This window comes from Muntiacus reevesi, chromosome 15 (genome assembly GCF_963930625.1).
Source record: "Muntiacus reevesi chromosome 15, mMunRee1.1, whole genome shotgun sequence".
NCBI classification, from domain to species: Eukaryota; Metazoa; Chordata; class Mammalia; order Artiodactyla; family Cervidae; genus Muntiacus; species Muntiacus reevesi.
Genome location: NC_089263.1, coordinates 1,471,478 through 1,486,056, shown reverse-complemented (window position 1 = coordinate 1,486,056; position 14,579 = coordinate 1,471,478). Strand labels below are relative to the sequence as shown.

The following is a 14,579-nucleotide window of genomic DNA, read 5'->3' as shown; positions in this document are numbered from 1 at the left end:
CAACAAGGCATACCCCCATGCATTGCATGCATGCAACAGGCACCTGAGTAGGCTTACTTCTGATGTTTTCTGGAAAGGAGGATGCCCCAGAGAATGTGAGTTTCTGTCCACACCAAAGGCTGGATCAAATTTGATATCAGTTACCCTAGGGGCAGCAAGCCACGCTTAGAACTTCCTTCCTCTGGGGGTGTTGTCTGTCTAGAAGGAGAACAACAGCTATGAGAATACCTACTCCATCCTTGCAGGCTTTGGTGGTCATGCATGCTGCACCTTCCTGCAGTGAATGACGCTGCAAGACATAACTATAGAGACACATCCAGGAACATTAGAAATCAACTAAATACACTTATGTGCAGAGACAAAAATCCCTGGCTGAAATGTATAACTACCACCAACCTTCCTCCCTACTAGGTTCCTACTACCAACCTTCCTCCCTACTAGGTTCCTACCTCTGTAGTTCCTTACCTCTTTACTTTTTTCAAACACTCCTTCCTTCCCACCATACTTACTGCCAAACATGAGGGAATGAGTGGACAAGTGGTCAAGGCATGAGTGAATATAAGAATAATGTGTACAAGCAGCCAGAAATGGCATATTCAAAGAGGAGTTCCAAAAGAAGGCAGAGCCTCATGAACTTTCCACCCAGCAGAGGCCTGGCACAAGGACCTCTCAACCTCCAAGAGTCTATGGATCTGTTTTGGGAATAAAGACTTTCTCCATGCTTGAACCTGGTCTTTGCAAGCAAGGGATCACAGAGGGGACATGGGCCTGGCCACACACTGCAAACATGCAGAAAACAAGGCCATGAAATCTCTCAGAAGAGGTGCTCGAGGATGCAGATATTTGGAGACGGGGCCTGAGGGCTTAGCACCAGTTAACACGTCAGTGCCCTGCATGGGAACCTTCAGGATGGGGACAGGAGCCATTGCTGGCTGATTCAGCATCTCCTCCCATGGCTTGCACAAGGCCCTCAAACAGCCGCAATGCATCTAGTCCTTGCTCAGTACACATCATGGGACTGACCCTCTACTTCAGGCAAATGGTGCCTCTCGATGGAGGTGATACTGTGACCCTGAAAGGTTCTCAACAACCTTACTATGAAAGTAAGCATTGTAGGGACGTCTCTAGAAGGTGCTATCATTGGCGGCCATGGCCCCCAGAGAGGAAGAACGCCACATGATACACATGTGTTGGGCCTGAGCGATGGAATGAATGAAACAAAACCCATCATAGGGCTCATCAGGAACAAGTGGCCACATTGAGAACTCACCATGCCTGAAAGTGACCTGGCCATGCCCCATGAAATCTCATGGGTTGACCAGCTCTCTCAATAGCCAGCAGAGTCTATCTGCCAAGACCCAACAGGTTGGTTCCTGCCTGCCTCTCACCATCACCAGTCCTGGGGCACCATCTTTTTCTGCTGATGGTTCTTGGGAGAGTGAAAAGAACAACCACAGCTGACCATTCTCTCAGTCAATCAGCATGCTCTGCATGGAGGTGTGCAGAGACCTTTGTGTGGATGACCCCAGTTGGCCAGGGATGCAAACATTGCCTCCATGTCTAATCTAATTAGAATTCAGGTTTAATGACAGGCTTTTCAATACCGGAGTTCCTAGCCCCTGGAAATGCCACTGCAGCATAAGTTCCACCGTGGTGATGACTGAGGTTCCAAAAAGCATTCCCACCTCTGGACTGCCTAAAGGAGTGCCTCCCCCATGGTCCACCTCCCTCTGGGGCCCATGTGCAGGACTAAAGAGAGCCACTCACCTCAAGTTATTTAGCATGTGGCAAGAATCTCTACAGAACATCTGACTAAAAGAAACAATTTGAAGAGAAGGAACTATGGAAAGACTCCACCTCATAACCTCCTGGTGGGCTATGAGAATTTGGATCATTAAAGGCATGACCAGGCTTTTGCCGTGTGGAAGCCCCTAGATATTGTACAGGCTCAAGGACTCTCCTTGAGGGGTAGGGTGCCTCCACACCAAAATCCCAGGGTTTCAGAGAAAAAAGAAAGGTCCCTGACCTCTAGTTTCTGGGCTGCAACCTCCAATGGGCCTCAGCATACTTCTATTGAACCTGATTTTTAGGTAATCATCTCTCTTCAGAACCATATGAATTCTTCTCATCAACCCAAGTGAGGCATGCCCCATGAAGTGCATCCATGCACAGGGACCTAAGTAGTCTTACCTCCAAAGCTTTCTGGAAATAAGGAAGCTGTAAAGGACTTGAGTTTCTGTCTACCCAGCTGCAGCACCAAGGCTGATATCAATTGCACCAGGAGCAGCAGGCCACACTCAGATAATCCTTCCTTTCCAGATGCTGTCTGTCTAGAGAGCAGAAAGACTCCTGTGAGAGCTCCTAGTCTGTCCCTGTAGGCTTTGGTGGTCATGTGTGCTACACTTTGATGTAGCAAATGTTGCTACAAGACATACCTAGAGCAACAAGTCCAGGAACACAAGAAAGCAACGAAATGCACCTATATGCAGAGACACAAATCCCTGGCTGAAAGGCTCATCTACCACAGACCTTCCTCCCTACCTCTCTAAGTTCCGATCTCCCATCCTGTTCGCTACATCCCTACCTCCTCACTTTTCTCCATCTTTCCCTGCCACCCTACACACTGACAAACATGAAGAAACAAGTGGACGAATGGATCAATGTTTGAGTGAGAATATGAATAACAATACATCCAGGGAGATAGAAATGGTGACTTCAAGAAAGAGTCCCAAGAGAAGAGAGAGCCTCATAGGCTCTCCACCTGATGGAAGACCCAGCACAAGGACCTCTCAGCTGCCAAGATTCTATGGACATGTCTTGGGGAATGGAGATGCTCCTTCAAGCTCAGTCCAGGTCTGTGCTAGCAAGGGGTGGCTGAGGTAACATGAAATTTGGCCACTTGCCACAATCACACAAAAAAAGATGTCAAGAAGTTCCACGCAATGGATGCTAGAGGAAGCAGGTATCTGTGGCCGGGCCCATGGACTGGTTACGAGTCAACCTGGCAATGCCCTGCAAGGGAACATTCAGGCTGGAAATAAGAGCCATCATAGCCTGATGGGGCATCCCCTCCATGGCCTTCTGAAGACCCCCAACAACAAGAAGGCAACTACTCCTTGTTCGGCCCATGTCATGGGACCACCCCTCTACTTCAGGTGAACAGTGCCTCATGATGGAGTTAATATAGGCTGCAAAGAGCTCTCAACAGCCTTACTAGGAAGTAAGCTAGAAAGGGGTTTCTTCTCTGGAGGTGCTATTGTTAAAGGCTGTGGCCCCCGGGAGGCGCATGGTGCCTGAGTACAAACGGAACAAAACTCAGCAAAGGGCCCATCAGGAGTAGCTGATCTTACAGAGACCCTGCCATGCCCAAAAGTGACCTGGCCTAACCCCATGGAATCTCAGAGGCTGCCTGCTTCTCTTAACAGCCAGCAACGAACACCTGCATAGGAATTTTTTTTTCCTTAGGAATGTTCATACCAGAGACAAGAGCGATTGTCAACTGGTGGGGTGTCTGTTCCCATGCCTGCCCATGGCCCCCAAACAAAGCAATGCAATACTCCCTGCTTGGCCCACGTCATGGGGCCTCCCCTCTACTTCAGGCAATCAGGGCCTCACTATGGAGATGATACTGGGGCTCCTATGGGCTCTCAACTTTCTTTCTAGGAAGGAGTGCTTGGAAGGGGTTTCTCCTCTGGGGATGCTATCATTGAAGATTGTGGCTCCTGGAGAGGAAGAATGCCCCAGCAGAAACAAGGGGCCCCAGTGGGAGATCAAAGCAAAGTCCATCAAACAGCCCATCAGGAACCACTGGTGTCACCCAGACACTGTCATGCCTGAAAGTGACCTGGCCAAGCCTCATGGAAATTCAGCGGCCACACTTCAGCTCTCTCAACAGCCAATAACATCTACCTGCGAAGACCTGGTTGAGAGGTTTCTGCCTGCCTCTTGCTGTCACCAGGCCAGGGGCACAGTATTTTCCTACCAATGGTTCTTGGGAGACTGAAAAGCACACACCAGGAGACTTCCCTCAATAGCTCAGTGTGTGCCATGTGGAGGTGTATAGAGGCATGTGTGTGAACGTTCCCCAGGGTGCAGGGAAGCAAACATTGCCTCCACGTACTATCTGACTAGAATTCAGGTCTCAGGAAAGGATTTTCAGGGCCAAGGGCTTGGAGACTAGCAAGATGGTGTGGCGGCCAGATTCTTTCCTTTGTGAAGACTGAGGTTCCTGAAAGGACTCCCCCTTCTGGACTGCGGTGAGGCGGGCTTCCCCCATAGTCCAACATCCTCTGTGTCTGGTGTCCAGAACCAAAGACAACCACTGACCTCAAATCATTCAAGTCAGAATGGCAAGGTCCTGGCCATTTTTGGTCAGAATGAAAGTGAAAGTGAACGTGAAGTCATTCAGTCGTGCCTGAATCTTTGGGACTCTGTGGACTGTAGCCCACCTTTCTGCTTCATCTATGGGGTGTTCCAGGCAGGAATACTGGAGTGGGTTGCCATTTCCTTCTTCAGGGGATCTTCCCAAACCAGGAATCAAACCGGTGTCTCCTGCAGGCAGATTTTTTACCAACTGAGCTATCAGGGAAGCCCTGATAATGGCTGCTATCAAAAAGTCTACAAACAATAAATGCTGGAGAGGGTGTGGAGAAAAGGAAACCCTCTTATGCTGATGGTAGGAATGCAAACTAGTACAGCCACTATGGAGAACAGTGTGGAGATTCCTTAAAAAACTGGAAATAGAACTGCCATATGACCCAGCAATCCCATTGCTGGGCATACACACTGAGGAAACTAGAATTGAAAGAGACATGTGTACCCCAGTGTTCACTGCAGGACTGTTTACAATATCCAGGACATGGAAGCAACCTAGATGTCTATCAGCAGACAAATGGATAAGAAAGCTGTGGTATATATACACAAAGGAGTACTACTCAGCTATTAAAAAGAATACATTTGAAACTGTTCTAATGAGGTGGATGAAACTAGAGCCTATTATACAGAGTGAAGTAAGTCAGAAAGAAAAACACCAATACAGTATACTAATGTATATATATGGAATTTAGAAAGATAGTAACAATGACCCTATATGCGAGACAGCAAAAGAGACACATATATGAAGAACAGACTTTTGGGCTCTGAGGGAGAAGGTGAGGGTGGGATGATTTGAGAGAATAGCATTGAAACCTGTATATTACCATATGTGAAATAGATCACCAGTCTAGGTTCAATGCATGAGACAGGGTGCTCAGGGCTGGTGAACTGGGATGACCCTGAGGGATGGGATGGGAGGGAGGTGGGAGGGGTGTTCAGGATGGGGACACATGTATGTACACCCATGGCTGATTCATGTCAATGTTCTGAAAGAGTATATAATGATCACACACAAAACCTGTATTTAACAAGACTTAAAAAAAAAACACACAACTATGACAACCTAAATTGAAAAAATAAACAAGAAACAAACAACTATACTTAGTAAAAATACCTCTAAAAATGTTTCTAATTAATTTTGAAAAGTATTCATTTGGTCTCTGGTGAGACTCTCACCAGAATATCTTATGGAAAGGAACAATTTGAAGGAGTTAAGGAAAGGCTCCATCTATGGTCTCTGGGTGATTGATTGGTGGAAGTAGTGATCAGGAAAGAAAGCTGAAGGCAGGGCCATACCTTGGCCATGTGGAAGCCCCTAGAAAAAGTGGAGTCTCAAGGGCTTTTCTTGAGGGATTGGGTGTCTCCACACCCAAATCCCAGGGCTATGAAAGGGACAGAATCACACTTGACCTCTTGCCCCTGGACTGCCACCTCCACTGGGCTTCACTACATTATTGAACATGATTTTTAAGCCATTATCTCTCTTCAACAGGAGAGTTAATAGGAGCTAACATGTTTTATTTTCAGGCATTTAAAAAAAATTTTCATGTATTGTTTTCCTCTTTCTTCAACACACTTATTTGTATAAAATGTTTAACATTAGTATTTTGTGAATATTAACTTTATAATATTTTTGATATTCATTAGAAATATTTTTAGGAATTTTTTTTACTAAGCATAGTTGTTTTTTCCTTGTTATTTTCTGAATTTTAGGATTGTCATAGTTGAAAATATACTTTTTTAATGATAATTATATATTTTTTCAAAAGTAATTGTTATAGTTTTGTTAACCCCATTATTTCCCACAGAAATGGACTGTTTGTACATTTCATTACCTTTTTTTATGTTTAATTATGATATATGAGATCATTTCATTGATGAGCTTTTATCAGTTATGATTTATATTGATACCTTTTTTCATTGCATAAGAACTGTTTCAAATATTTTGAAGCCACATATGTCTTTTGACTACAAATTAAACCTACATGCATTTGTAATTTTGATTTTTTTAGCTGGAAATTAATTTATGGCCTTTTTTGAACCATGTTGAAAAGGTTTTGCTATGTCATTTGTTTTCTTTAATATCTTGCTAACTTAACTTGATACAGTCTCTTGAGGGGTTCACCCTCAAGCAGAGTGAAGAGGCTGGCTTAAAACTCAACATTCAAAAAACTAAGATCATGACATCTGGCCCCATCACTTCATGGCAAATAACTGGGGGGAAAGTGGAAGTAGTGACAGATTTTGTTTCCTTGAGCTCCAAAATCACTGTGGATGGTGACTGCAGCCATGAGATTAAAAGATGCTTGCCCCTTGGAAGGAAAGCTATGACAAACCTGCTGTACTTAATTGCTCAGTCGTGTCTGACTGTTTGTGACCCCATGGACTGTAGCCTACCAAGCTCCTCTGTCCATGGGGATTCTCCAATCAAGAATCTTGGAATGGGTTGCCATGCCCTCCTCCAGGGGATCTTCCCAACCCAGGGATCGAACTGGGTTCTCCTGCACTGCAGGCAGATTCTTTACCAGCTGAACTACCAGGGAACTACCCATGACAACATATTAAAAAGCAAAGATATAAAAATAAATAAATAAATAAAATAAAAAGCAAAGATATCACTTTGCCAACAAAGGTCAGTATGGTCAAAGCTATGGTTTTTCCAGTAGTCATGTATGGATGTGAGAATTGGACCATAAAGAAGACTGAATTCTGAAGAATTGATGCCTTCAAATTGTGATGCTGGAGAGGACTCTTGAAAGTCCCTCAGACAGCAAGAAGATCAAACCAGTCAATCCTAAAGGAAATCAATCTTGAATACAAATTGGAAGGACTAATGCTAAAGTTGAAGCTCCAATATTTTGGCCACCTGATACAAAGAGCTGATTCGTTGGAAAAGATGCTGATGCTGGGAAAGACTGAGGGCAGAAGAAGAAGGGGCAGCAGAGGATGAGGGGCAGATTCAGAGGACGTGAGTCTGAGCAAACTCTGGCAGACAATGGAGGACAGGGAAGCCTGCTGTGCTGCAGGTCATGGGGTCACAAAGAGTTGGATATGACTTAAAGACTGATAAACTTGATACAGAGGAAACTCATCTCATAATGCATGTAAATGTATCTTCTTATATATTTAGGTAAAAATAAATTACACCGACCCGTGGCAAACATGGCTCAGAAAGTGTCTCACACTATTTCCGTACAGCGCCATCCAAAATACTGGATTTGCCCTTGATAATTCCTTAATGCTATCTGGCTACTCATTGAGAAAAAAAATTATTTCTAACTCTGTGACTCATGTTCAGTTGTAAATGAGAATCTTTTGGCATCATTTATTATACAGTCAGTCCATATTAGGATCTATAAATTTTTATGTTGCTTAGTGTATATACTAAATATTAGGTAAGAATTTTGGTCCTATGACAGTACAACTACTGTATCTCTAACCTTCTTAATGTCATTTTCCTTCAGTATGGGACATTCTTTAGTACTTCAAATAGAATCCTGTAAAAATATAAAAACATTTTCATCATGTTTGTTGAATTAGATTAACCACTATGCTGGGGACCAGTGAAACAAAATTTCTCAACTTCAGTATTATTAATTTCATGTTCAAGTGAAATTTATAAGCTTAGATCAAGTAAGTTAGTCACTCATTCAAAAGGAAATCCCATATCCCTATTCAGTTTGTCTTCTGCTTAAACCTATTATGCTTAGGAGTGCATCATCCTCAGTAAATTTTCTATTTGAAATATAAATATGACCAAAGGTAACTGGACATCCATCATTAATGCAGTGTTGCATTTCTTGGTTGAATGTCTTACTCAAAGAGATAAAAGCAGTGGCCTAGGTCCTGAATGTACTTTAGCATAAAAAAAAATCTCTGAGACAAAGCTTATAGAATGAGTATTTTTTTTTTATCTTTGAGCTAGATAGACAGGATTGGTTCACACGAGTTTCTTTGAAGGTTTCATTGTCTCAAATCCCAAATACAATGTCTAAAAAGGAAATATGATTCCCTATATTAACATATTTCCCTGTATTGTCACCTAGGTTTATCTTCATTTTAACTATATTTATCATGATTTTCATGATCAGTAAGGTCTGCATCTTACTTTAAGACTACAAGTCCTCATCATTGTTCCAAGCCCTGGCACTCAATACACATTCATACACTTGAACCTGAATATACATACCAGCCAATTATGGTACCAATTTGCACTGGCATTTTGATATATTCAGTAGTGGGCACCTGAATCACATTAATTTTCCAAGGTTGCAAGCCAAACCATGCTCTTCCTTTGTACTCATTATTTAAGGGTACAGGAGTAGGACAGGTATTAAAATATAGAACTAAGTCTTGTGAAACATGACTCTTGAATGCTTGAATAATGGAGCAATATGGTGAATAGTCAGAAAATGACCTAGTGTAGAGGTTGTAGACTATTGATAATCCTACACAAGAATGACACAAAATACAGGTTTCTTTGGAGAACCACTCAGAAGATGTCAGGAGAACACAAGAGCGTCTCAACTATTATCCTTTATTTATTTATCAAAAGATGTATGTCTGTATACAGTCACTCAGTCATGTCTGATTCTTTGTGAATGCATAGACTGTAGGTCACCAAGCTCCTCTGTCCATGGGATTTTTCAGGCAAGAACACTGAAGTGGGCTGCCTTTTCTTACTCTAATATCAAAAGATGCCATACCAGTAACATCTGGCATTGTCTCTGCCAATGAACTCTCCTAAAATGATGCATGTGAAGTGACATGAAACAAATCTATTATCAGGCTACTAGAAACAGTATTCATTTCCAAGCATCCTGCATCATTCATAGCACAAACATCATTATACTGAAAATAATGCATTAACATGATATACAGGCACTGAAATTTATATATGGGTTTCCTCATTAATATAATCAACTTTAGGTTTAATAAGAATAGAAAATTACTGAATCTCATATTTTAATCTACGGTCACAGAGTCTTTCATTTGTTAAAGTTTTTTCAATGACCCTAAGGCATCATGACACTATTAGGATCCCATTTAATATTATACAGGCAGGCTTCCCTGGTGGCTCAGGCTTCCCTGGTAAAGAGTCTGTCTGCAATGCAGGAGACCCAGGTTCGATCCCTGGGTCGGGAAGATCCCCTGGAGAAGGAAATAGCAACCCACTCCAGTATTCTTTTTGTTGTTGTTGTTGTTGTAGTGGATTTTATTTTATTTATTTATTTTTTTCATTTATTTTTATTAGTTGGAGGCTAATTACTTCACAACATTGCCCACTCCAGTATTCTTGCCTGGAAAATTCCATGGATGGAGAAGCCTGGTAGGTTACAGTCCACGTGGTCGCAAACAGTCAGACACGACTGAGTGACTTCACTTTCACTTCTTTCTTTAATATTATATAAATATTGGTTTTAGTCGTGTATAGAGACCTGGATGAGTAGTAAACATTCTTCTATATACCGGTTAATGAAAAATTTCTTAACAATTATTATGTGCAATTCAAATAATAAGCAATGATTTTGTCATAAGATGACATCAAGTAGATCAGTCAACCGATAAGATTATCCCATATCAATATTCGGGCTTCCCTGGTAGCTCAGCTGTTAAAAGAATCTGCCTGCAATGCGGGAGATCTGGGTTCCATCCCTGGGTTGGGAAGATCCCCTGAAGGAGGGCAAGACAACCCACTCCAGTATTCTTGCCTGGAGAATCCCCATGGACAGAGGAGGCCTGGTGGGCTACAGTCCATAGGGTGGCACAGACATGATTGAGCGACTTTCACTTTCATACTAATATTCAGGCTGATTAAAAGAATAAACTTAACTGCTTTGGCCAGTGATACATTTGGAATGAATTTATGGCTAAGGCTGCCACTTGCCACTTAATGTGAATGTGTAATTCCTAGCAGTATATCTTACTGCTTACATGTAAAGAGAGAGAGAGAAAAAAAAAAAGCCAAGGATAGAACCCAACTTGCAACACTATTAGGAATTATAAATCATTAAACAAAGCTTAATGGATGAACATTTTCTTCACTTGCAAGCACATAAATTGGTATAGACAAAATGTTTTTCTTAAAAGGTTCTATTGTCTTAATTCAAATATATCTCCTTGAAGGACAGGTACCCATCTAATATATTAGTTTCAAATATGTACAGGAGGAAACATATCTTTTAATGAAGTTAGCTTTTGTAGTTTTCAGAAGTTTCAATCTGCGATTGCTAAGTTTCAGCTCTTCTGTCTATGATTGATCTTTTTATATTATTTAATCTCTTCATATATGGTAACATGCCCAAATCTAACTATTGCCCTAAACAGGTGAAATTTTGTATTTCAGTTCTGCAGTTGTTAAATAACTAATTGTTATTCAGTTATATGAGTGAAGGTTTGTGAAAAATATTTGACTACATTTTTTCCCCAGCAGGTTTCATTCCTAGATGTCCAATTACAAGTCATTTCTCAATTCTATTTTCACTTTTCTCTATTGCTGTATTCTGTATTAGGTTTTGATTCTACCCTGTTTGCATTTGAGTTACATCTTTTTGCAATTGTTCTAAGACACTAAGTACGTTTGTCTCTATTTCTATATCCGTAGAGTTTGCAATTGTGGCCTCAGCTTCTATTTATCTCTAAACATAGTATTTAGTAAATCTATTTAGTTTAATCATGACACCATTTTAATATCCATGTAAAAACTTTTCATAATGATAAAGTCTGTTGCATACAAGTAGAATTGAATTGACTCAAATTAGAAGTAGTAATATTAAAAGAAATAATTCATTTGATGATCCTAGGAACCTTAAGTATGGGAAAGGAGATGGTCAAGTTCTAAACAGGGTAGGCTTATTTTTAATACATTTTGGGACTTTGCAAGGAACTACCTTTTTGTATATAAAAAACTACCTTTTACATATAAAAACTACCTTTTATACCCTGGGGCTGGGGATACTTCTTTCTCATTGACATTAATTTCAGTTATGCTAAACTGGATTCCAGTTTCGAGAGCAGTTGGAGTTTTGTGTTATTGTTCAGGGACTTTCAGTTTGAATATATTTGTCTTTAGTTTGATGGGTTAAAAAATTCTTCCCATTGGTGTATTCAATAACACAAAGGGTGACACTTCAGATTGCATTATTTGGGTAATATTGATAGTTGATGGGACTTGGACATTTTCCATTCTTCTAAACGTAAACTATTCAATTTAAGTATATGAAGTGTTATGACAAATAGATGTTTCTAGAGTTCCCACTTCATTTTCAAAACATTTGTAATCAATTCAAAATTCCTTGAGGTTAATCCACTCAGTTTTAAAGGAAGAATGACTAACAACATAAGCTTCATGCTCAACTAACATGAAATAGGACAAATATCAAAATTATAAATGGTCAAGATTATTAAGAAGTAACACAACAATCTATCTCTCCTGCTGTTTGTCCACCAGAGAAACTTTTTAGTTACTGTCTAGACGATTTAACCTTAAAGTTTTTAATGGGCTTCCCTGGTGGCTCAGAGAGTAAAGAATCCGCCTGCAGTGTGGGAGACCTGGGGTTCTGTCCCTGGGCTGGGAAGATCCCCTGGAGAAGGGAAAGGCTACCCACTCCAGTATTCTGGCCCGGAGAAGTCCATGGACTGCATAGTCCACGGGGTCGCAAAGAGTTGGACATGACTGAGCGACTTTCACTTTCACTTTCTTCTTTTTCTTTTTCTTAATGCAAATTGAAGTCCACTCAACCATAGGTGTTGATCTCACAAGAGAAATATGCCTCTACTTGGGTTTCTTCTTTACCTTGATGGCAGGGTGAATTATCAATAAACCTCTCTGGTGAGATATTGGAACAATTCGATATATACCAGATCTCCTGTTCAACATTGATGATACACTTCCTCAGTGGAATTTTTATAGCATCTGGCTATAGTGATGGCAAAATAAGTCCAGGAAGGCCACACAATCTTTAAGTATTATATTTGATCATGAATACTTTTTACTGCATCAGAAAATGGATTAGGCTTAATCTCTAAATTCAGACATCTTCTAAATGATATTTGAGAAATACTATGCTTACCAGAGGGAGTTAATCTAATTTCAATGAAACCAATGGTAAGGCTTTGGGCCATTATGACTGGATTGATGTAACTGAGGCAAATAAATTTTAGGATATGGTTCACTTATTCCACTCTTTAGGAACTGGAAATGGTAAGAAATAGGCAAATGTCGAGTATTTGAAGGATGTTACAAAGCTACTAAATTACAAAAAATATAGAAGCAATTTATTGGATTCTAGATATTTAGGAATTCCAAAAGTTGAGATGATATATTTTAGATATATATCTATCTAAATATATATAGATATATATTTATATATAAAAATATATATATTTAAATATATAATATATTATATTTTATATACATATAAAATATATATATTTAAAAATAATACAATATATTATATATTATATTAAAATATTATTTAATATAATATAATATAATTTAATACATTATATTAATAAATAATAAATAAATATTTAATATATTATATAATATATTAATATATTATATAAATTAATATATCATATAAATTAATATATTATATAAATAAATAATAATAATAAATAAATATTTAATATATTATATAATAATAAATATATATAATATATAAAAATATATGTATATATATATCTAAATATAGATCTTATATAGTGTTATATAGATCTTATATAGTGTTACAGATAATATACTTGGGCATCAGTTTTAGCCTGTGGAAACTTGTCTGGCCATCTAAACATCATACTCAGCATTACTAAAAATATTTGATACCTTATAAAGGTCTAATCTTGATCAAATCCATTTGCCACCATATTCCAGGTAACATTGGATGTAGATAGCTTTCTTAGGAGTTAGTGGTAAAGAATTTTTTCAAGCAACATATCTTTGTATTATCTCCTAAATTATTTAGCCCTATAAAAGTGTTGCAAGATTCCAAAATAATTAGCATATTCTCTCTGTTTGAATGAATTGGTCAGCAGCATGAAAAAGCCACACAATTATATAATTGAAAAATTGTAAGGAAAAATTCCCATCATGTAATTTCCATTTTCCCATGTTGTTCTTATTTACCCTTGATTTATTAATTTTAAATTCTTATAGAGTTAGATATTTCTGAAATTATAAATTGGAGTTTCTGGGTAGAAGTAACAGGCATTTAATTTTTCTAGTTCAAAACTTTGTAGCTCTTTTCACAATTTGATCTGAAGTTTCTTTTTTAAGATAACTTTTTCTCAATATGGGTTTTATAAAGAGTAATATAGATTTGTTAGAGAATTTTCAATGACTCTTATACATTTGTAATTCATATCTCATGTAATATTTCAGTTCTATCAAAATTTGAAAGCTTCCATTCTTCCAAAGTTGGTTGGTGGCATAATAGAACATATTTATTATCAGTGTAGATACTCATTTTAAGGCTGAAGGCTAATCTAAAGTAACACTGGCAACATGGCAAAAGAAGCATCTTGGGCCTAGTTCCCTCACAGAAGAACAATTTAGCAACTATACACAAATGAAAAGAGAGTCTGACACCTCAAGTGCAAGGCACTTGAGTACCTGATGGGGCACAAAAGAACAAGAAAAACACATCAAGAAGGGTTAGAGTAAACGTTTCATTTTCTATACTCTCATCCCTTCCCTGAGCTGAAACAGCAATACGCTGAGAAGAATCTCTTTGGCCATGATTTCTCCAGTTTAGGAAACAGAAACTAAGATGTACTTTCACTTCCCCAGGGTTTCAGGACATTGTTTGAGAGGTATGCTTCTCTCTTATCCCACATGGAACACTGAGGGAACTGTCACTGATGTACCACCCATGGATAGTAGGCACAACAAAAAGGGTCATGGGCTCACTGCAACTGATGCTGCAAATCTTGACAGAAGTCCTGTACCCCTAACAGCAACCTTGTCCATCAAGAGCCTTGCGAGGAGCATTGCTAGAACAAGGAGCCCTTCACGAGTTTCACCCAGCCAGACAGGCCAGACTGCAACCCTGCCCAACTATAAGGCCAAACCCATCCCTCCCCCATCTCAGAGCCCAGCGAGTGTCCTCACTCAACATCAGAATATTGGCAGTTTGCTTCAACTGTCGATGGATGCTAAGAACTGGCCTTTCCGTAATCCCAGGCTGAACTGGCCGATGAATGACTTT

At 39.6% G+C, this 14,579-nt stretch overlaps 1 non-coding gene across 1 annotated transcript; it reads right to left on the bottom strand.

Moving 5' to 3' along the window:
- Nucleotides 1-2,054: 2,054 nt before the first annotated feature.
- On the bottom strand, nucleotides 2,055-2,135 carry LOC136147562 (small nucleolar RNA SNORD115). The gene has a single exon (XR_010659229.1). It is a non-coding gene; the product is annotated as a small nucleolar RNA SNORD115 (small nucleolar RNA).
- Nucleotides 2,136-14,579: the final 12,444 nt, after the last annotated feature.